Below are 21415 nucleotides of genomic sequence, written 5' to 3'. Positions count from 1 at the left end.
TGCCGAAGTTAGAGCAGTGGGGACCCGTACTTTGGGTTACCAAGGTCAGTGTGGGTGGCACAGGCAGGGGGTTGCTGTAGGGTCTGATTTAGTGGTCAAGCCACCTGCTGATTGCTTGGGCCCTCAGCTGAGCTGGATTTCTGGCTTTCTTTTTTTTAAAAAAGACAAGGAACAAGTTGCTAACACTTGTAAAAGCACCACTACAAGGCAAAATCTCAGTGCAACCAATTGGTGAGTAACAATCCGTCTCCCAGTGTACATTGCTCTCACCCATAAGGTGGGGTGGGCAACGTGTGGCCCATGGCAGCCTGTGTCTCTGCTCTCCCTCTTGCCCACCTCCCATTGTGCCTGCTGCCTCCCAGTTTTTTCAAAGGCTTCTATAATGGTCAGAGGAGCCAAAGAGCCACATTTAGCCCCTTGTAGAGCACCCAAAGGGTTACTCTGAGCTTGAAAATGACCAAAATGCAACCATTAGAGTGCCGTGCAGCACCATGGAGTGGCCAGCAGCAAAGCAGCAAGCCGTGCTTCGTTTGGGGCAGCGGGAGTCCCCACCGATGGCTCTCCTGTATCGAGGGGAGCTGCACCGAGGGTTGACCTGGGAGAGAGGCGGTGCTTCCGTGCTGTGTCTCCTCTCGCACTTCTACTAGGAGAAAGACAGGAGCAAGACGAGTGATGCAGCCACTGTCTGAACAAGACTTTCCAATTCATTATGGAATAAGCCCTTGGAGCACAAGGAAGAGCTCCTGGATGGGAAAATCCGGGATTTTAGCGTGCCTGTGAATGGGCGGCAGCATGTCTGCTCAGAAACTAAAGACAGCAACAAAGATGGAAATTTCAGCTCCAGTTTCTTTCTAACTGAAATCTGGATCTACGCATGTATTCTGGTGCAACATCCAGATGTGTTGGGGGCAGCTATGGCCAGTGGCAAACATACAGGACCTACAGTTGTGCCCCTCGCCTTCTGCTGCCTGCCTCTGCCACCTGTTCTGGTCTTCCCAGACAAGAACAAAAATTAAACGAAGGCATGGAAGGCTGCATAGGTACTGTAGTGTGCACTTAAATGGCCCTGTGGAACACTTGGACTTGTCCCTAGCCAGGCTCACTTAATGGACTAATTTTAGTCTATCGTTTCCGGTGGGTGGCTCTTCTCACATGTGGAATGGATGAGCTGGAATCCGGGCTGCAGCATCCGTTGCTGCCACTCCAGTGCTGGCGACATCTGATCTTTTATGATGCTCTTAATAGACAGTGTCCGGTTTGATGCTATTGCTTACACCAACTATGTTGCCCTGGCATGAGCATGTCTTAGTATCTGTCTGGAATTTGGTTATGCTGGCAGAACAGAAGTAACTTGAGTGAACATGTTGAACTGGACATTGCCCAGTCTTTATTACTGTCTCTACAAAATAAGAACATTTTTTTCCAAAGTTCTGTGGGTTGGATCCTTAATGTCAGTGGATCAGACGCCTTGTTGGAAGTGAAGTTCCTCACCCCTTGTCAGGGTCTGGGATGTGGACAGCCAGAGACAAGGCAAGAGCCACAGAGGTACCCGGACCAGGGCAGCAGAAAAGACAGAGCCCAAAAGCAGGGTTCGGTGGAAAGTACGAATCACGGTCCTGACTCATGGTACAGATCAAGGTCAGGAACCAGAAGAGCGCTCCAGGGCAGAACAAGGGCGTGGCCAGGAACAAGCCAAGGGCTGAGAACCAGGAAGACACACAGAGGTGCAGGTGCCTTGGGCAAAGCTTGCTACGCAGCAGGCATCAGGCAAGATGCAGGCACTTGAGGCAGGATGCACGGCAAGGCAGGATACGCAGAAGGATGCAGGAGACGAGAGGAACCAGATGCAGCAAGGGTCAGGAAACAGGTCCAGGAGTTGAACCACGGCTGGCAGACAAACCCACATTGCTGAGGCAACGTCGTAAGGCAGCATACAGGTCGGGCAAGAGGCAGGGACAGCAGCAAGGCAATCTGGAAAGGCAGGAACTGGGAGCAGGAGCATTCAGGCAGGGTGCAGGAGAACCTGTGCAAGGCAGGAGACACAGCAGGGGCTAGAGCAAATGGGGACCTGTGCTGCTCAGGCCTGTTTTGGAGGGAAGGGCTTGCTCTTATACAGCTTTTCCCCCAGGATTCCCGGCTGGCACTTGCCCGTAGATTGAGAGAGCCAGTAGGGCCTGGGCTGATCCTGCAAATGTGCTGGTGGTAGCTCTGGTTCTGGCCACCAGAGCAGCCCACATCCTGACACCCCTCCTTTGCCAAAGTAACCCACTGAAAATGTTACAGAGAGGATCTGGGAACCCTTCTGAGAGGCGTGAATGGAAGCGTGTGTGGTAGCGCCCCCTTCCCCCAAAAGGGAGCTCTTCCCTTGTGGAAGGTCCCTTCTTTTCGTAGATGGCAGATCCTGGATACAACTAGGCCTTTGGATGGAGTCATTTATTTGTGGGCAGACATTGGAACCATGAGCCTGAAAAGGCCATCCCATTCTGCTTGCTATGTTTGGCCAAGCAGACTGCCTGCTCCAGGATGTTGTAACCCTCTGGTGCTTTTTCCCCTAGCAGAATTCCCAGTGTAATGCTGTTTACTTGGCATTTCCTATGCTCAATGTCAGCAGAGCTGCGCCTGGCTTCTTATTTGGCCATACCACATGAGCGCCCGTGCATCAGTAGGCCCTTAAATAGAATTGGTTCAGATTTCCAGAACTTTTATGTCAGCCTGAAAGGAATCTGGATGACCTGAGAGCGAGTAAAGAGAAGGAGTTATTTTTCCTAGAAGTGTGATGTTTGGATTTGTAGTCCTCGGTGTTCTTGAAGGGTCTGGGTCAACAGCAACCTTTTTAAACAGAAACAGTGGGAGTTCAAATGATTTAAAATAGCCTTGCATACATATGTCATTAAAGTAAGCCCATGGTTATCTGATTAAAAGGGTCTTGTGTTTCCTCTGGGATTTGGATCAGCATCTACCTTTGGCAGACCTTCAGAGGCATAGAATTCCAATCCTATAAGGCCGCTATCATCAGAATGCTTCATGGAGAACATGCATGGTTGAAAATGTTTGCAATTGTTGACTTTTAGAACTGAATACTCCATCGCTTTAAATCAGGATGGGAACCTTCAGACCAGGCCTCAGTCTGGTCTACTAGGCTTCTCCAGGTGACCCTGCCTTGTTCCTCCTACTTTTGTTCACCCCCTGCTCTATTAAGGGTTGAAATGCCCCTCCTGCTGTCAAGCTGCTGGCAGTGAGCGCTTTAAGCCAGAATCCCCTGATATTTTACCCTGCCCCTTTTTCCTCGGCCCTGCCCACCACTAGAATGCAAGCCTCAAATTTCTCTGAATGGAACGGATGGAGGTTCTGCGGGTTACGCACTGAAGGAGGTGCCATGCAAGGTTCTCCTTGCCCGGGGGAGTTGCAAGCGGGGAGGAGGAGGAGGAGATTAGCATAGCGGTGAGGTACAACAACTAGGGCATGGCATTAAATGGAGACCTGCTAAGCGCTTCAGCCGAAACCAACCCTCACTGAGGTTGGTGGACTTGCTTCCAAATAGTGCATACAGGATTGGAGCCCTGGATGCTTGAATCAAAGAAATAGGCCTGGCCTCAAACTTCTTAATGAGATAGGCTCATCTTGTATAATTAACACTTACTCGTCTTTGTATACAAACCACTGATTTCTCAATGCACATTCAAGCTATCCTATATACCAGCGGGTAGGGAATGTGTGGCTCTCCCGATGATGTGGGACTGTGACTCCCATCAGCCTTAGCCAACCTCACGGTGAGGAATAATGGAGGTTGCACCACCCAGAGGGCCACACATTTCCTGTCTCGGCTACACACACTTACCAGAGTGTAAGTTGCACTGAACATAATGACATAAACTCCAGAGTAGTCATATATAAGACTGTATAGTTAGGGTAGGGCGTTAGTCCAAGAAATAAGAGCCTGACAAACACGTGTTTCTGAGTGGCTCTGTCAGCCTGTTCTAAAGGCTTCTAAAAAGAGGCTTGAAACAGCTTAGCTTTGAATAATACGTGAACAAATATTTCCACTGTCCAAACGGAACCTGATGGTTCCAGGCCCTGCGTCTGCTTCATCTCGAGTCCTTTCCCTCCCGACGGAGCATCTTGCTTCTTCTCAGAGCCAAATGCTTGGATACTTAAGGGCTGGCAAGCAGGTCTACAGAACTCCATGCAGTGTCTAGCTTCAGAGTCCAAGCACCTGAATGCCAACTCATTTAAAACAGGCAGCTACTATCTGGCATCTTTTGTTTACTATCAGCCTATTTTCAAGGGACTTGTGCTTGTGTGTGGATTGAAATTCCAGCTGTCCTGTCATGGTGCATGTATCAGGGAGTTTCTGAAAGCTAATGGTAATACGTAACATGTATATATCTCAGCCTTCCCTAGCCTGAGGTGTTTTGGACTTCACCTCCCATCAGCCCCAGCCTGCATAGCTAATGGTCAGGAATGCAGGGGCTGTAGTCCAAAACATCAGAAGGGAACCCAGTTGTAGACGGCTGATATGAAGGGGTAAGAATATTCAAGATGCTTCACAATTTTATTAGAGCAGCTTTGCAGAAGTGAGGCTAAGAGAGAGTTGCTCGTCCAAAGCCGACTGGGGAGCTCCACACCGAGGTGATACTTTATCTGGGGAAATTTCTGACTCGGGCTAGTTTAAGCTCCCATGCTAAGTTAGCTTGCGTACTTGTGGATGCACAAAGGAACCAGATGGGTGTCTTGACATTAGAACTGGGCAGCAAGGACAAGGCCTTCTCGGTGATGTCCCCACTGAAAGCTGAAATTATATACATGTTTTTATTTATCACAATGTCTTACACCCTGTTTTTCCAGGTAAAATCCAACCAACAGGGCTTGCTAGTAAAATGGATGATGATACTACACTTGATCTTAGCCAAAAGGCCAAGAAGCGATAAAGAATGGATGATGGTGATTGTTATATAGAACCCATTATAGATCTGTCCTGAGGATCAATTGATGGGAGAAAGCCATGTGGTGCAGGGAGGAACAGTCCAACTGGAGCAGAGACCTGAGGGGAAATTTGCCTTGGCGTAAAGTAACCTCTTACAGATCCACAGATCTGGCACTGTATTCTGAGGGCTTCAGAAGGAAACTTGGTGGGAAAAGCCATTCTTGGGCCAAATGGCTGCTTCTGTCTTGCAGCCCAGCGGAGATCTCTCTGGTTGTGGACTCTTTCTGGTCACCATGACACAAGCTTATTTGAAACTTTGTGAGGCAGCTTGTTTAGGTATGCATTACATACTTGTACCAAAGGGAGACTTGTCCTATATCTCACATGCTCTAGTTCACCCCCCAGTAACCAGCACCCACTGCTCACTAATTTGCTGCAACCCAAGGTGCTGATAATTAACCAGAGGAAATCGAAACAGCAGCAGGGGTCACGGGGGAGGGCAACGCAGCCAAAGCCGATGTTTTGTGATCCGACATACCGTGTTGTGCCACGGAAAGTATCTTGTGTTGAAATGCCATTGCTGCTTTGGATTTTCCTGGTGTTCGTGAGCACTTAAAGCCTTTGCTGAGGACTTGAAACAAAGCTTATTTTTCTTGGGACTGGAAAATTTCATGTGCTTTTCCAAAGATCACACTATGTGAGGTATTGTCACTAATGTTTCAAAATATTTGTGTATAAGTGTAGATACGTTTTAAAGAGAGGAACTTTTACAAAGTCGAATTTTATAGGGTGCAAATGAAGGGTTTCTGTAATGGTTCACCATTGGGAAATTGCTCTGGGTCTTTATGGTCAAACCAGCTTTCTGTCTTAAACCAACTTTATGCTGTTAAGGGTTTTTTCCTCCCCTGACACTGAAAATAGGCTATTTTCATATCATTGGCTAAGATAGCTGCACCACATGCTACCATCCTTTAACCGTGTAATTTTCCCTTAAAGTTAACCCCGGTATGAGAGAAAATGGTCTGGGAGCACCTTGAAGCCAAGGAGCTAACCATGCATTTCTTCTTTCTCCTCCTCCTGCATTTGTATTCCACATTTTTTCCTTCTTTAAAGGAACCCACGATGGCTTGCATGGCCCTCTGCTTTTCAATTTCAACCTCACAACAGCCCTATGAGGTAGGTTAGGCTCAGAATCAGTGACTGGCATAAAGTCACCCAGTGAATTGCATGGCGGAGTGGGGGCTAGAACCAGGTGTTCGCACTGGCTCATCATGTGTCCAAATGTGATGGAGTCCTGGTTGTTACTAATTTCTGGAGTATTATTATTACTCTGGAGAGCCAGTGTGGTGTAGTGGATAAGAGCCTGGGAATGGCACTCAGGTGGTCTGGGTTCTAGTCACCGCTTGACCGTGCAGCCAACTGGGTGACTTTGGGTGAGTCACAGACTCTCAGCCCAACCTACCTCACAGGGTTGTTGTGAGGATAAGATTGAGAGCAGCAGGCGGTGTGTGATGTCCGCTATTTTGAGTTCTTTAAAAGAAAATAGGTGGGGCAGAAATCAAATAGTGACTTTTCTGGATTCTTTATCTTTTTCAGTGTGCATGGTATTTTACAAAGTGTAAAAAAAAGGGGGGGGGAATCCGGTTTGCAATTAAACAACAACAAAAACGGTTACGGGAATGGCTAAGCCAGCCTTGCCCAACCCGATAGTCTCCAGATGTGTTGTGCTGCAGTCTCCATCAATCTTAGCTAGCAGAGCCAATGGCTGGGAAAGTTGGACATTGCAAGCCAACACTCCTGGAAGCTACCAGGTTGGAGGAGCCCGGCTAAGTAAGGCGTTCAGAGCCTTTAGTATTGGACAGCATATAGAAACTTTAAATAAGTCCTTCCTCCCTGACTTTTTCTGTTAAAATCTACTCTCTGCCCGAAGCTGCATTGGATGCAGGGCTGGTGGTGTCGGGGCTGTATCATGTCCGTATGTGAATAATGTATAGTTTAGCTCCTAGGTGTCAGAACAAAAGCGCTACATAATTTACTGTCAGCTCTCCAGGAAACCCAGGCATGCAGCTGGGTTCCTGTACAGCTGCATGAAGAAAGGTTATAGGTCAGTGGTGGAGCACCTGCTTAGAAGGTATTAAGGGTCCAGGTACAGCCACATCTCCAGTTCAGTGGATGTTTGGTAACATGCCTGAGAAGGGTCCCTGCCCCAGACCCTGGGGAGATGTCACCAGTCCGGGTAGTCGGTACTTAGCCAGGCTGGTCAGCCTCCCGCATGAGCTGCTGGTAGAGCTTGGACAATGGAACCGGTTGAACAATCAAGCCTTTTAGAAGCAGAACAGTCATCGGCTTCGGGGGTCCGCAGAAGGAACGTCATCTGGCTGGCAGCAGAAGGACAAGATGGGACTTGGCACAGTCCAACATGGTGCGATTGAGTCATCCCTCCAAATGAATAGGGCACATCTTTTGCCTGAGTGTGCCACCCCCACTTCCCTCTTTACCCACTCACGGCCTTGATAGTTAAGGCCTGTTCAGATCTGAATAGGCCTACTATTCTTGGGGTGTCATTGAGAGAAAGATGGGCAGTTTCCCCAAGGAAGCCTACAGCCTGGTCTGAAATGCATGACTGACCAGAGAAGTGTGAGGGAATGTGTGCATGCAAGAGCATGAGTGCAGCTAGGCCTTGGGTCTCCTCTGCTTTTATTTTCTTTCCTTTGAATGGCCGCCTGCTGCCCCACATCTGGAGTAACTCATTTGAATGCTTTGCTGAAGAGGAAGCCGTAATAATTCCTTGAACATACAGTGATAGCTATATTAAAAGGCATTGGCCTCACAACAGCACTTCTCCTGGTTCCTCCTGGCTTAAGTAACAGCCAGTACGGGAAGTGAAGCTAGCTAGGGAGCTGGTCTGCATCGAAGGGCTATGCCAAAATAGCTACAGCTCAAGAAGGGAATGCCGCCTCCCTCATGCCGTCAGCCTGCCTTCCTCATCCTACTTCTCCAAGTAAACTTGGAGAACTTCTCCAAGTAAACTTCCTCATCCTACTTCTCCATGAAGTAAAACTTCATTCGCTGGAGGTGCACAGGGCACCAGCCTTCTGCTTCTCTTGGCCACCAGCCGTCAGAGCATCTACATGTGTCTCCATCATTCCCGTCCTGGAAAGACTAATCGGCTCCCTCACAGAGTCTTGCCAAACAGGATGTGGGCCTCCAGCACCCACCTCGGGCAGTCCTCCTGCAAGTGGAGAGCCAGAGCCTTCTGCCACCTTTCCCAAAGGGGTGTCTCTAGCCCAGCCATGTATGGTGGCCACCCGTCTGAATTTCTCAAGCCTCACCTTTTGGGCCTCAGCGCTCACACTGATGCCACTTTTGCCAGTTTGGGCTCTCTCAGATCCCCACACAGCAGAGTCCCCCTCTTTCTGCTTCCTAACGGCCCATAGGTGTGAGTCAGAGAGACTGCAGAGAAGGAGAGGCTGCTTACCTGTGGCTGCCCAGCTTTGAGTGGTCAGCTGTGAGCTCACACAACCCTCCTCCCCCTTTCTTTCCTCGGCTGCGGCAGACCCTGAGCCGAGAGGCGGCACAGCTCTAGAGTTTGTCGGGATGTACTCTCCGGATGTGCAGCTGCCACAGTTGCAGGTAAGCAGCCTGCCCTGTCCTCGAAGAGCAGGCCTTCTCATAACATCCTTGGTGGGAGAACACTTCCCCTGCTTGTGGGAAGCTCGCAGGTTCAATCCCTGGCTTTTCGGGTGAGGCTGGGAAGAAAATTGGCAGAAAATTGGAGGTCTCTTGTGCTTGCATTGCTCTCTGCATTGGTGCAATTCAGAAGCTGTTCTGAGTTAATAACTTTGAATAGGCTGTGCCTACATCCTTGAGGGGGCAGAGAGCCGTACAGAAGGAAGAGCTGTGCTTCCATGGGAGGTGGGGCACAAAGGAGTGAGAGCCATCCGGAATTCATTGTAGCTCCACAGAAGCGCTTCTTAATTCTGATACCAGCACTTTCCTTGCAACTTAGCCAATATATTGCGAGTCTCTGAGACATACCCTGGAGATCAGAACTAGGGCCTCCGGGTCCGTCCGTCTGTTTCGCACAGTGACCCACTGGACACCTGTGGGACGCCCACAAGTGGGACACTGGCACAGTTGTTCTCTTCAGCTGTTGCTGTCCGCCAATTGGTTATTGAAGAGTCTGCAGTGTTTTTAACTGATATCGTTAGTATTATAACTGAGCTTGTTTTTACTCTGCATTTATTACATTTCTATTTATCTGTACCACCAAAAATGGACACTTTGATTGCTATTGACCAGTAGCCAATTGGGCTAATCTTGTAAACCACAGAACTCATTTGATTAGGGACCAAGGATGCATTACATACTGTACATTGTGTAGCATAGACCTGAGCCTATTCTTTTTACTTTGCAGTAAATGTGCATGGCTCCCATTTGGATCGGGACCGTCCACGCTCTGCAGGGAGATGTTTAGAAGTTTCCACTGGGAGCCATGCTAAATTCCCAGGCCTGGTAATGGGAGAGAGAAAGTGCAGCAGTGCAAAAATGGACAACTGGGAAGCAAACACAGGCCGGGTGGGGGAAATTCAAGCCTTCTGTCCCTTTGTAAGCGGCCCCGAGGCTTGTTGCAAAGGGGGCGGCATAAAAATGCTTTAAATAAATAAATAAATAAATAAATAAATAGTCTTTATGGTTGTGATGGTGGTGGCATTAATCATAATAGGGGCCGTCCGCACTTAACTCTAAAATAGAAAGAATAGGCTCATCTTCCTGCAGTGCAATCAACACAATGTGTCGCTTGACCCTTGAGTGCAAGGAATAGCTTAGGACATTATGGAGCATGAGGAAGCACAACTGTATTCATATTTGCATATTCAAAACGAGCCCCTCAGCTTTCCACCTCCTCCTCCCTTGCAATGAGGGATGACATTTTTTCGGTTGAGGATGCTGTGAAAGCCCCATTTTAGCTGTGGCGTGGAAGCATGCAGTGCCGGTGCTTCCTTTTCCCTCCTGCGTATCATAGCTTCCGAAAACCACTCTCGCGCTGCCGCAAATGAGTCCGTTGAGTCCTCTTCCAAAGCGGGGGCCTGCTATTCCTGGCAAAGACCACTAGCATTCCCTCCCCCCCCCACACACACCCCAAGTCTTTCAAGACTATATCAGTTTTGGGCTGAACACAGAGACAATGGAATAGTGTCTCACAAGCAAACATCAAGTAACTTCCTGAACTCTTCAACTTCCTTCAGCTTCTTTCATGCTCAGGGGGTCTACTGCAGAAAGCCTTTTTTTCCTGCTGACTGAAAGAGATCATTTTAACTGTGTGTGCAAAAGATTCTTCCAATGTAAATAACAGGCATTTGCATCCTCAGCTTTTAAACAGGATTTGCTCCATTTGAAAAGCTTGCAGTACTTCTCCAAAGATTTAGTGGATGGCAAGAAGAACTTCAGGCTAGATAGAACAAGCTGCAGTTTTATACTTTTCTCATTCCCCTTGGCCCTATACATCCCTGGACTAAATGCCCAAGACCTTCTCCAAATTTTATCCTTTGGGATAAAAGAAGTCCTCTGTTCCTGATGGGTTGCAGCCATAGGCGGCTGCACTTGGTGGGTTTGCGCATCATCCCAACCCACCCCGACAATAACCTGGGGTGGGTTAGTTGTTGCAAGAACAACCCATAGTACACCTTACAGATGATTTGGCTCACCATGGGTTGTCACTCCCTCCTTCCTCCTCTGGCCACTAGCTGGCATCTCAGAGGACTTAGTGGCTCTGTTGCAGTTGGGAGCTATTTCAACTCATGCAATTTTTTCCTACTTTCCCCACTTTTCTTTCTTTTTTCGGGATAGAGCTTTTCAAATGACATGTTGGAGGAGTTGGCAGTGGTTTGCCAGTAAAATTTATGTCCCAGCTGTGAACAAATAGAGCTGCTGTTTAATTGAGCCAGAATTGTGCAATTCCCGAAGTGTGAAATGGGAAGTCTTGCTTGGGTAATGTCTTGGGGGGCGGGTGGTGCAGCTGCTGTCAAAATGCAGCAGACACCAACCATGGACTTTGGTTTGTCCTGACAGCTGTCAGTTCAAAACAAAGATGCAAGAAATCTTTGCTCACTAAAAGAGGGCAGAGAGATTTATCCTCCCTTGGCATGAGGATCCTCAGACTTTCTTATTCCTCTGATAGGCCCTGATACTCCCAACTTTTCTACCATTCCAGAGACTCTAGGTGTCCTTAGAGTCACTAGAGTCTCTGGAAAAGCTGGGAAAGTGCAGCTCACTCCTTTTACTGGTGCCACTTGGGTATTTGGGAGTGCTGTTAGTGGCTGTCAAAATGGAGATTGCAAAAAGCAGTCTCCAGGAAAAATAAAAGTAGAAGAGGAGGAGGGTGTGGCAAGCCAAAATGGTCTCTATCATGGGAGAGGGAGGACAGCAAGCTGATGACAGTGCTGGGGAAATTCAGAGAAATCCTGGAAGAAAAAGGTTGCTTATATGTGCCTTTGTGTTGTAAAATCAAACCTGTGCCCCTTTCTCAGAAAGCAGCAGAATTCCTAGTCAGGTTTCTGTTTAGTGTTGCTGTTCCTTTAAGAAGATGGAATTAGCTGTAGGCTAATAATGTCAGTGGGGAAATACTATCAGTGGTGTAGACAGTCAAGACAAAGACATTCATTTGTTTCTGAGTGGACCCATTTAATCACCTAGTTCCACAGAGGCAAGTGCCTGTACCAGTGTAGTTGTCAAACCAGTTTTCCTGAATGGTTCCTCAATCAGACACATTTGTATGCTTAAACAGACACAGGCTGATCCAAACTGCAAGAAATCTACTGAATTGACATGTCAATGAAGCAATCAGTGGTATTTTCCATACTATTGTTACCAGTATTCCTGATAGGTTTAGATTACGGCATGCCTAAAGACAACAACATGCTATTGTACTAACATTATCTGGAACGTAACCCTCTGTATTGGTGTGTGTGACTAGCAGGTCATAAAAGTGTCCGTACATGGGCAGTGATTTTGTGTTGCGTTTGTCTCTATCCGGGGGCATGCTGTCATTAGTTACTGCAGGAAGTGGGGCACCAATCCAATAAAGCTGCAGAAGTCTAGATGTGTAGACCTTTCCCACGAATCTGAGTGTTCGTTCCTTGCGAATTGAAAACCGAGAGTCTGTCAACAGTCACCTCTCCATGTTGGTGGGTCACTTGTGTGGTGGCTGGCACAGGGAGTGGGCAGGGCAAACTCAGGGAATTCAGGGCCTGATGAAGGAATGAAGTATCCATCCATGTATAGCCATGCATGTAATCATAATGCTTCAGCTGAGCCTGAGGTAAGTAACTTCCCAGTACTGCTGGAAAGAACAGACCACAAGACTTGCCAGTTCCAAATGCCCTTTCCACGTGAATCAAAACAAATAAGGAAATGAAAAATTAGCCCTACTGCTTTCCTGCCTAGCCATCATTAAATGGATATTTAGCTCTTCGTTTAAAAACTCTGTGCCAGTATGTCTTGTCCTGCTTCTGATCCTATGGTTTCTTGAGCAATTTGCATAATTGTCTGCTACGTTTTGTGCCACTGCTGCTCCCTCTTCAGTGACAACTTTCTGAGGCGTTTCGTATTTTGCCTCCAAACTGCTCTAGCAATTTTACAGCACCATCAGCAGGGCCTGATCCCTATATCAGTGTGTAGAGGATTGCAGTATTCGTCCAAGCTGAATTTGCCAGGATGTTTGCAATGGAGATAGGCTAAATTTGCATGAATTAGGAGCCCAGAAAGGAGAATATTGCTTGGAAATCTCATATGTTGTTTCCTCCATCTCATGTACTGCTAAAATTGGGCTTGCCTATGCTTCCATTTCTTAACTGGCAAGGCTGGGTTTACTGCTCATGCTCAGTAATCCGCAGCAGAGGGCCTTGTGGCGGAAGCAATTCTGTTTTGAAAAAGTTGCTAATTCTTCCTCTTGCAGGGCCCTCTTTCAAAACAGTGAACGCTGCCTGGTGCAATGGTGCAATAAACTGCATTCCCGCCTAGAGGCAAATTTAGACATCTTGGTAACCTAACTAGCATGAGGAACAGAAATACAGCCTCTGCTGCAGAAGGGCTTCTGGGACAGGATGGAGTTAATAGGGGAATTACTGTGCTTTGTATATATGCTTATGCACATTTGTGTGGTCTTGTCTCTTTGGTTCAGTGCTGGCTGAGGCAACAGCATGGTTTGTGTGAGTCAGCAGATGAGTCTGCTTCAGAAGCGGCTCCTCTGTCTCTCCGGGGCCTGTGGATGGTCCTGGACTGGCCCAAGAGCTGTCCCTGTACACCTTTAATTGTGTCCTCGTGTTTACCCTTTAATTTTAGGGAACTCCAAGAGGCTGAACAAGCAAAACCTAGTTGGTGGTAAAAGAGAAAGAGAGAGGGGAGGGCTGTAGTTATGTGACGTTTAAATTTCCATGAGAGGCAAAGCAGATGAAGCAAGTATTTTAACAAGGTGCAGTGAGGAAGTGTGTTGTCACAACGCTTCGCTCACAGGAAATCAGTAGAAAGCTGAAGTGAACTTCAGAAGTGACAGTTCCGCTGCTGAAGACAGTTCAGGTTTGTGTTTTTGCCGCAACTCCTCTTATCCTTTCCAACAACGAGTGTAACATTTTTTAAAGTTTGTCATAGGTGGGCTAGAAAGCTTGCAGTATGAGACTTTTGATGGAAGGCATGGAACTTCTGCACACCAGTTCATCTGAAAAGAAAATATGCATATAATCTGTGAACATGGAAGAATTGATGTTAAACTTGATTAGTTTCTGTGCTGTCTTTTCTTTCATATGCGCTCTCTCTCTGCCTTTTTGTAAAAAATGTGGAGCTTAATATTTCATAATGAAAGCATTGCTAAACTGCAGCATGTCTTACTGGTGAGCCAGAGACAATAAACAGAAACCTGAACTTAAATGAACTGGCTGATATAAAAGGCTTAATGATGCACTCCTATGCATACTTACTGTGAATTAAGTTCCTTTAAACAAAATGGATCTTACCTCCGAGCAAACATGGCTAGGATGGCATTGCATGGCTGCAATCCTAAATACACTTGCTAGGCAGTAAGCTTCATTGAACTCAGTAGGACTTTCTTCTGTGTAAACATGGGATTGGTTTGCACGTCTTGCTCCTTTTAGTGTAGTTTGTTAGCTTTCTCCCCTTTTCAGAAATTTAAGACTGTATGATTTCCTTTTCTTCTCCTCTGTCACATTTCAGTCTTATTTCTCTTGGTCAAAGAATTGTTGCTTTAGGAGTAAGAGTGAGGGTGAAGGAAACTGGTCAAGATCCTGAGGTTTGCTTACCCTCAAATGAGAGCCTTCCACAGAGGAAAGCTGAACTCTCCCACCTGCTGTATGGCAAATTATTTGCAAAGTTCCCCTTGGTTTCAATAGCCATTTGTTGTGGAGCTATTGGGGATTGCTGTTTGAGGAAAAACCAGTTTAAAGGGTACTAAGAGTTATAGAACCTGTGTCATGATTCTTTGGACTCTGGCCTTTGTAAACAACGCTGCTTTGTTCTGGAAAATCTCAGCATTGCATGTTTTGCCTGAAGTTAGGATGGTTAGGATGTCAGACTTGGACTGGGGAGCAGGCCCTGGTTCAAATCCTATCAGACTGTTGTTGTGAGGACAAACTGGGGAAAGAGGGAGGAAAAGCCAGGCGTGCCACCTTTGAACTCCTTGGGAGAAGGAACTCTGTGGTGAATATAATAAGTCTTGCTTGCAGAGATGGCCACAGAGCGCTTTTGGAACTGGACCAGCTTCTCTGTGGTTGCAGCACTATTATGTTTTGTGGCCTGCTCCACATGTGCAAATGTTCGTTTTATAATATGCTGATTCTTGATGTTACCATTTAATGGGAGATTTTTGCCCACCCCAGTTTTGTACATATATTGACACTAAGAAAAGCCACAAGCTGTGTTTGAATTTCGACACATGGAACAAAATTATCAGCATGTTCTGCTCTGATACAAAATGGTGGTGTCTATAGGGGAGTTAGAAGTGGATTCATGGAAATACCCTTAAATCTATGAAATGCTGATTTAAGCGGGTTCGAGTTCTGCACATTACACCAGACTACCCTGTTCACAAACCACCACGGAGCGGTTGTCTGCTGAACCACCCACAGGACTCCTGACAGAGGATCGGGATTGCTGTGCCTTGCTGTGCCTCCCTCAATCCTCCTGCCGTCTCCAGCCTGCATCCAAGGTAACTTTGCAGCAGAACTCGTTGCTTCGGTCCCTGAATCATCAGCACCTTTCTGCAGTCACTGGCTCAGTAGCCACACGGGTTGCCGACTGCTGAGGGAAAGTTGCATCAGCTTGCGCAATGAAATTAATTTTATGAACCCTCAATAATACAATAACAATTTGCCAGCTTTATTTGTGGGGAAGGGACTTTCATGGATGAGTAAGTCCACCTCCTTGGTATTTATTCCCTTCCTCCATGCATGCTCAGGGTGGCAGGTTTGGGAAAAATAAGCCACCTTGCATAAGCCACCATGGGGCATGGTGTGTTGTCATGTCATGTGAACCAAGTCACTGATGGGAAGTTGCTAACCAGCCACTTCCTTGGCTGTAGGTTTCTTGCTTTGTTCCACTTCGTTAACTTGGTTTTAGGCCCAGCATGAAGCATAAAATGAATGGAAAATATTTGAAAATGCTTCACTTGAGCATTTAAAGTTGTTCATAAACAAAGCGGCAAATGAGAGTCTGGGTTGTATAAACAAATAATGCTGTTTGATGAGAAAAACTGAGAAGTCAAATAAGAGGAAGTTGAGTATTCTGAGTATTGTGGCAGAAGCAAAAGGAGGAAATCCAACATGAAGCTTGTACAAAAATGTGTAAACTGGCATTCGTGAAAAAAAGAAGGGCGATGAAGGAATGAATTTTCCAGATTCAAATGAGAGAGGCAGGAAAAAGTGCACAAAAGGATACACAATTTTATGAAAAATGAAGAAACGCTTCAGACTCAGTAAGGGAAAGAAAAACTGGCTTGGGTGGGAAAACAGGGCTGAAGTACTGTGGATGCCAAGTGGGAACGTCAGTGCTCAAAGTCAGTGGAAATGTGCAGCCTGCATCAGCATTTCTTGCTGGGCATGTTGAGGGGACATGGATTTAGCTGGGCAGCCGTGAGGCTGGCTTTGGAAGTGTTGCTGGTAGCTTCACAGGAACGGTTTGGGTGCCAGTGCCTGGTGCATTCTGGGGCCATTTGTAGATGGCTGGGATTTGTTCAACTATGGATCAGCAACTTCGCCCATTGCTATTTTATAGCCTACCCAATCTCACGCCGGTATTGGTGGTGAGATGATAATTTCACCTATGCTTTCTTGAAAGACCTTTGGAAGACCACTGTCTCCTTTTTATAGATACGTTGTTTGTGTTTAGTTTGCATCAGTTCAGTAAATAAAAATGGGATGTGTTTGCACCTACCAGCTAAGTAAGTCTGCACAGTGTTCTGGCTGCAGGCTGGGACTGAGTTAGGCTACTCAGGTCCACTGACAGCTCCTACTGGAGTTGTTCCTTCCTCTCACCTTCGTAAGCCACTTAATTCACCTGCCTTTCCTGCTAGCCCAGGTAACAGCTCTGGGGCAGAGGAGCAACAGGCCTGCAGCGTACCTCTCTTGCCTTGAGACGCCTGCTCCATGAAGTTTCTGCATGTCAGCTTTGAAGAGCATTTTGCAGTTGATGCACCTCCCAGTTCATGTCTGGCATTTGCACCAAAGGTGTCTGGCTTGGAGAATGTGAAAAGCAGTTCCTGGAGGGAAGGGGCTGGCACTGCCAGGCAGCTATGATGTCACTACGGCCCCCAGCCCCCGCTATTGCCTTCCTGCCCGGCCTGAGGCCCCTGCAAAGGCATCTGGCTGGCCCCAGTGGGATGAGGGTGCCGAGCTAGGCTGACCTTCATGCTGACAGGCAGGCCGTTCTTTTCCTCTTACGACGCAGGTGCAACGGCCTGCAGGAAGGGCAGTTAGCCTGGCATTGCAGAAGCCGCTTAGGGCTCCATGCGTGTTCAGCCAAGCATGGCTATGTTCTTGTTTAAGCTTAGTTTTGTTTCAGTGGGGCCTTCTGTACTGGTGTCCCATGCAGTCTTCATTAAAACCTCTGAGCTGCACCTTCCAAGAAGTGGTTTTGCTGCATAGCATCGCATGCCTTGTGCACTAGTTTGGCCTCCAGTGTGTTTTTCCTGTCGGTGGGCCTGCTCAGCATGGCTGTCTTTCTCCTGCGACTTGTATCCAGATTAAGTTATTTTGTTGTTGTTCTATTAAAAGCTCTCACCACTGGGAGGGACTAGCGAATGTTTTGTAGTTTAGGAGGAGTACTTTTCGTTACGCTTTTCTGCTCTATTTGTGTGCGATCCAAAAAAAACCCCTTGATAAACAATATTATGAAGTTGTTTATTACATGGTAGTTTATTTTTAGAGCTGGGATGGGGTACCTTGTTTGGCCCAAAGGCTGAGTTCAGTTTCAGAGAAGCTCTTGGGCACTCATTGCAGTGGGAGGCGAAACAAAGGCAAATGAGGCCGAGCCAAAATCACAGCATATTTTAGAGTAAGCCCTTAGTCCCACCGGTTAAGCCTTAAAGCAAGCATTTTAACCTTTAGAATGGGAAAAAACAGGCAATGCATGTTTTCAAAAATAGCACCACGCATAAGCCATTCCAGAAACTTGCAGGCTGATCTTTTCCAGCAAGCCCCTTTTGCTGGATGGAGACCCCGGCCTTCAGACTAGCAACTTGTGGCCTGATCACACGCAAAGCCATTTCTCAGCAAAGATAACTGCAGTTCAGGTTTTTAAAGTGCATTTGGCATCTGCTAATCTTCTTTTAGGCATATGTGGTTAATTTGCTCTGGTTTTCTACATGAAGTTTCTTCATATTGTTTTTCCTGTATGTGGATCGGTATGAGCGGTGCAGTTGTTGGGGTTCTTCCTTCAGGAAGCAGCTTCTGTGTGGTATTAGGCAATGGGAAATATGTGAAAAGCAGCTCGAATTCGGGCTGCCCTTGTGCAATAAATGTGAGTTGCTTTCTCTGCTGGCTGCTAGCAGGGGAGTACTTTCCCTTTGATGGCTTCCCTGTCTACATTCCCCAAGTGGGGACCCTTCAGAGGGACTGCACTACAACTTCCAGCATCACTCAGCCAGCATGATTGGGTGGTGCTCTGAGTTGCATTCCAGATGTGTTGGACTACACCTGGCTAGGGAAAGTGGGCCTCAAGTATTTGTCAGATTTGCAAAGCAATTCAGAAAACTAACTAGAATTCAGAAAGCTAACTAAACAGAAAAGCTTAAGTAGTTCGGTTGAATAGTATCCCTAAAAATACACAAAACAGGAATGTTTGAAAGGTTTTTATGATCTGGTTTAGGACTGCTGTCCAGACTAAGTAAGCCCTGACATGATGGGATATCTAAACCTTCTACAGATGTATGGGCATAAGGTTTCCAAGGAACTGGGATTCAAGTTTCCTTTTGGCAAGGAAGTGTTTTTTCCAAGAACCTTGGAAATTCAGCTTTCCATTTCTTAACAATTGAAACTAAATAAATGGAAAGAAAGTTGAGTCAAACTTAAAACAATTTCTTCCTTTCCTGGTGCAGCCAAGGTATTTATCCCTACTGGCAGCTTTGCATAGCTGTATAGTGAGACCAGGCAGATTAACTGACACTTGAAATAAAGTGTGAGACTTCAACAAGAGGAGAGACCTTCTTATTCTATGATTGTGGTTTTAGCAGGTGCTTAAGCTACACAGGAAACAAGTATTTCTACTTACTTTGCAGGTTGCTAAGCCAGTGTTCGGCTCATTGCTGAAGCTCACCTAGTTGTTTTTTTCTGAATTAAAACTTGAAGCTCATATTGTAGGAGCAGGAGAACAATTTAAACACTTCACAGCATAACTAGGAATACAGAGAACATCCACAAGCCAACCCACACTCCCAGGAATAGGGAAAGCTGCCGTATTTTGCATCAGATCATTGCCCCATGGAGCCCAGTATGGGCGACACTGACTGATGGGGGTTTCAGGTTTTTAATATAATTATCCATGTAGTTGAAGCCTGCAGTGACATCTTTAGTGTTTAGGGGTAGACTTCCCTAGCCAAAACATAGCTTTGTAGGGTTTGCAGCCAGGAAAAATTACTAGGTTGAGGAACAGTTACATGGCCGCTACTTCCTTCTTTATGTGGTGAACGCAGTAGACAGATTTGTTCCTTGGCAGACGGAGGGGTGCAGTGTGGCAGGGGCCTTGGCTGAGGCACCAGCAGATGTGGCTTCATTCAGACTGGGCAGGCGCATACATGGTGTCCAGCTCTAAGAGCCGCGCAGCTTTGCTCAAAGCCTTCACTCTGTCAAATGATGTTGGGCCCCAGAGCTGGTGTACGACGACAGCTGGGACCTCCAGCAAAACTTTGCAATGTGTCTCTTCAGCGTTCCAGCCAGGCAGCTGCCGCCTCCTTTCAAGATTTTGTCCCATTTATCCCCTTCCCCGCTTCCTTTGCAGTGGTCTTTTCCCAGCAGTCTCCACAGCATCAAGCGGCATTTCCTCCCACTGGGCATGCTTGGTTGTCATTTTGGTGTTTTGTCCTTTGGAGGGGTTTGATTTTTTGTACTTCTGCAAAATGAGGGTTTTCCCCATTTGAATAATTTCTTGTTGAGGTGGATGATACCAGCTTGGCTGTATGTGAGGGCAGACATTTGCAGCATGAATTTATTTCCAGTCTGTACAAATAGGATGTGTTACCTGAGTCCACGGTTGAAGGTGGCTGAAAAAAAAAGTTGGTATCAAAGACAGGAATCCCTTCTTTAAGTCAGGCCGCATGCAAAGCAACAGTGTAAACCAATAGCCTGCATCTGACTAAGCGCTTCATTTGGGCTGCAAGGAGGTCTGAGAGACCAAATGTCTACAATCTGCAAATTATGGGAGACTTTTTGACTGGGAAGGTAAGGTAAGCCAGACTCCACCACATTTCTACCTTGCAGCATTAACAGTGGCCTACATTGCAGGGCTGCTGTAAACTGCTCTCCCTCTCTCAGCACAGCTCTCCAGTCTACAGTAGGGAGAAGATAGTGAGCTACTCTGTGGAGTTGTTGTAAACTGCTCTTTTGACCCAACCTGCAGTGTGAAGGATAGGATAGGATAGGATAGGATAGGATAACAATGCCAAGTTGTCCAAGCTACACTCTTCCCCTCAGTTCAGTCCTCAGCCTGCCACAAGAGCCTAATGTTCCCTCTGGACCGCCTGATTCTAACTAACAGGTGGCTTAGGCAATAGACTAACTATGGCAATAGTTATAGGGACTCTGGGGGAGAGTGGCCAGTGGTTTTTTTTATAAGGAAAACGGTGCTGGAACTCAAGAAATTATTTACCTTTCACACATAGTCAAGCACTGTACACACACCCACACACGTCAGTTGTGTAACAAAACAACGGTCGCCGCCCGCAGTAAGCACTCAGCGCGCAACCACACAACCAATCACAACCAGCGCGGACGAAGTACGCATGCATCGGTTTCCACACACAAGCAGCCCGTGTGCGCCATTTTAATGATTTTGCCGCCGACCTGCTACGCTCGACAGGGCGATTCAAATCCACATGGACCAAACATCAAATTTTCAAAAATTACTTTTAAAACTTGGAAAATCTGTTGAAAAAAGGTGCTGGAACTCTGTTCCGGTGCGTTCTATGACAAAAAAAGCACTGAGAGTGGCCATGCTTTACTTGAACTCTTGATTCTAAAGGAATCTAAAGGAAGCAAAAGCCAAGTGTACTCAAACCCATACCAGGGATTTTAGGAAGGACAGTTTCAATAAACCCAGAGCAGTGATAAGTAAGGTTCCAGAGTAAGTGACTCTAATCAGAAGAGAAAACCAAGATGGATGGCAATTTAAAAAAAAAAAAAAAGCTTCAGTTATGATCAAAAAGGTAGATGGTAACAGAATAAGTCAATGTGGCTTTACAAAAAGCATAGAGATGGGCTGAAAACAAATGCAGTTATTTGGGTTGCATTAATAGAAGTATCATTTCCAAATCATCCACTGGTTAGATCTCATCTGGAGAAGTGTGTCCAGTTCTGGGTACCACACTTTAAGAAAGATGCAGGAGAAGTTCAGAGGAAGGCAACAGAGATGATCAGGGGGCTGGAAACAGAGCCCATAAGGAGAGGCTGAATGAACTGGGCATGTTTAGCTCTGAGAAGGCTGAGGGGAGATACAATGACATTCTTCAAGTACCTGAAGGTTTGTCACACAGAGGAGAACCTGGATCTCTTCCTGATCATCCCAAAGTGCAGGATATGGAGTAATGGGCTCAAGTGACAGGAAGCCAGATTCAGCTGGACATTAGAAAAAATGTCTGTCTGTCAGAGGAATACAACAATGGAAGCACTTTCCTAGGGAGGTTGTGGGCTCCCCCACACTGGAGGCATTTAGGACAACCATCTGTTAGGATGGTGTCCTATGCTGAGCAGCAGGTTGGACCCAAAGGACTTA

At 46.7% G+C, this 21415-nt stretch overlaps 1 protein-coding gene and 1 pseudogene across 2 annotated transcripts in view; one reads left to right on the top strand and one right to left on the bottom strand.

Moving 5' to 3' along the window:
* Nucleotides 1–21415, top strand: part of WIPF1 (WAS/WASL interacting protein family member 1) — a 73392-nt gene that overhangs the window by 16127 nt on the left and 35850 nt on the right. The window contains exon 1 of one of the 2 annotated variants that reach the window (XM_044427043.1): nt 13279–13501. The exons of the other annotated variant lie outside the window; for it this stretch is intronic. The gene's annotated coding sequence lies outside the window, so the exon portion shown is untranslated. Of the gene's footprint in view, nt 1–13278; nt 13502–21415 lie in introns of those variants that run through there. 2 annotated transcript variants of the gene reach the window in all.
* On the bottom strand, nt 4785–4926 carry LOC123021895 (annotated as a pseudogene).

The sequence above is a fragment of the Varanus komodoensis genome, unplaced genomic scaffold (assembly GCF_004798865.1).
Source record: "Varanus komodoensis strain SLA01 unplaced genomic scaffold, ASM479886v1 scaffold18_1, whole genome shotgun sequence".
Taxonomy (NCBI): domain Eukaryota; kingdom Metazoa; phylum Chordata; class Lepidosauria; order Squamata; family Varanidae; genus Varanus; species Varanus komodoensis.
The sequence above is the reverse complement of the archived record's forward strand: the minus strand, read 5'-3'. Positions and strand labels throughout refer to the sequence as shown.